Source organism: Monopterus albus, unplaced genomic scaffold, assembly GCF_001952655.1.
Source record: "Monopterus albus unplaced genomic scaffold, M_albus_1.0 scaffold379.1, whole genome shotgun sequence".
Taxonomy (NCBI): domain Eukaryota; kingdom Metazoa; phylum Chordata; class Actinopteri; order Synbranchiformes; family Synbranchidae; genus Monopterus; species Monopterus albus.
In genome coordinates this window covers 90,094-92,585 of record NW_018128259.1, presented here as the reverse complement: position 1 = coordinate 92,585, position 2,492 = coordinate 90,094, and the positions used below count along the sequence as shown (strand labels likewise).

The window sequence follows — 2,492 nt, the reverse complement described above, 5'->3', positions numbered from 1 at the left end:
TTCCTGCTGCTCTCCTGCCTACTTACCTGCCTGTCCTGGTCCTTTCAGCCTCTACTGCTTAGTACTGGTCGGACCACATCAACCCCATTGACTTTGTCTTCCTCCATCTGCTTATTTAGTGTTCTTGTGCAGCGTGTTGATACTCTGACTTAACACTGAATTAAACTGTAGTCAATGCAGAGGTCGTAGCAAGATCAAAACATTTACTGTCCACTCTTCATATAACATCACGGTAAAAAGGCATTGTTTCTATCACGTTTCCTAACAGATGAAAATGAATACATATGTAATTATTAACCTGGCCCTTCACCAAAATAGATAACAACAACTTCAACAAATAATTAGCTAAACAAATGCCTTAGAGGCAACACACTCCCCGCCTGACCTATGTGAGGTCATTAAGAACATGGGAATACAAACTCTGTTTTTACTTCAGTCATTAGGTAAAAGTAGAACAACTTCTCCTACAGGTCTCAGGAAGGTCTTTGGATTTCCTTGGTCAGTTATCTTCAACTCAACCTTCCTGACATGTCCATCATTTCCAGGGAATGTGGCAGTAATTCTGGCCATTGGCCAGCAGTTGCGGGCAGTCTGCTTGTCCCTGAGTAGAACCAGATCTCCAACTTGAAGGTTTCTGCGAACTGCCGTCCATTTCTGTCTTAGTTGCAATAAGTGTAAGTACTCCTTTCTCCAGCGGGTCCAAAACTGGTTTGCAAGGGCCTGAACTTGTCTCCATTGCTTAGTGTACAAGTCCTTGTCTGAGAAATTCCCAAGAGGAGGAGAAACTCCCACTTTCTGTGTGAGGAGCATTGATGGTGAGAGAATGAAGGGGTTCTCTTAATCTGAAGACACAGGAGTAAGTGGCCGTGCATGTACTGTATAATGGCTGTAACCTCTGCCATCAGGGTGCACAGTACTTCATGAGTTAGTTGTGTGTTCTGCTGTAGGAGCATTGAGTCAAGGATTCTTCTGGCAATGCCAATCATTCTCTCCCAGGAGCCTCCCATATGAGAGGCGTGTGGTGGGTTGAATTCCCAGGTGCATCCTTGCTCACTGAGGTACCTTTGCATAGTTTTGTCCATACCAAGCTCCTTGCTCGTGCCAATGAAATTGGTGCCACAGTCAGATTTTAGCTGTTTTGCAGGGCCTCGAAGTGCGAAGAAGCGTCTGAGTGCGTTAATGCAACTAGATGTGTCCATGGACTCTATGACCTCGATGTGGACTGCTCGTGAACTCATACAGCTGAACATAATGGCCCACCTCTTGCTTTCTGCTTGTCCTCCCCTGGTGCGTCTGGTAGTAACGGACCATGGACCAAAGACATCAAGTCCCACATACGTAAAGGGAGGGCAGACTTTGAGGCGTTCAGGTGGAAGATCTGCCATGCGTTGTTCTTGCTGTTTCCCACGCAATTTGCGGCAGGTCACACATTTGTGGAGTACTGAATTGATAAGTTGTTTGCCTCCCAAAATCCACAGACCAGCAGCCCTGATAGCACCTTCTGTCAGGTGTCGACCTTGGTGTTTCACCCTTTCATGGTGATAGCGTGTAAGCAGTAGGGAGATGTGGCTGTCTTTTGGTAAGATTATTGGGTTCTTTTCCACAGGGGTGAGGTTGGAGTACTTAAGTCGACCTCCAACAACGATAAGGTTGCTCTCCAGGGTTGGATTGAGCTTCCCCAAAGGGCTGCTGATGGGTATTGATTTGTTAGTTCCAAGGGCTGAAAGTTCCTTTGCAAAGGCTGACTGTTGGGCCACTTTTAGGATAACATCCTTGGCTTGATCCAATTCATCTGGACTGCGAGGTGAGTCACATTTGTGCCATCCTTTGCATTTGCAATTTTGAACTGAGTGGTTGTATGACTTGGCAATGTGGACAAGGAATGCTACCCCTCTTACTAACGAGGTGAAGGTGGAGAAGCGTCGGAAGCGGTCAGGTGTTAGTACTGAACTGTCTGAGAAAGTGGCATAAGTCTGTATCTCTGGTTGGATTTCTGCAACCTTTTCAGGTTCAATTAGCTCAAACGTCTGCTTCGTTTGTGTTTCCTCTACAGGCGGTTTACTCAGAAATAAGGGTCCAGTGAACCATGATGTCTGTGCAAGATGAGATGCAGGTAAGGATCTTGATGCATGGTCTGCAGGGTTCTCCTCTGTGTGTACATAGTGCCATTGTTCAGGCTTTGATGACAAGCGGATGCGTTGGACTCTGTTGTGGACATACAAATAGAATCGCTTAGATTCGTTGCAGATGTAGCCCAGTACTACCTTGCTGTCTGTGTAAAACTTGATGGCATGCAGGTCCAGGTCGAGTTCATCTTGTATGAGGTCTGCCATTTCTACTGCTAAGACAGCTGCGCATAGTTCGAGTCTTGGGATTGTTGGCACAGACTGAGGTGCAAGCTTTGCTTTTCCCATGATGAATCCCACTTCTGCCTGACCATCATCTCGTACTGCCCTCAAGTATGCTACTGCACCAATGGCCTTGGTTGATGC

The 2,492-nt window shown here is 46.5% G+C and overlaps 1 pseudogene; it reads right to left on the bottom strand.

The window, feature by feature from the left end:
- Positions 1 to 432: 432 nt before the first annotated feature.
- On the bottom strand, positions 433 to 2,333 carry LOC109951359 (uncharacterized; annotated as a pseudogene).
- Between the last annotated feature and the right edge of the window lie 159 nt (positions 2,334 to 2,492).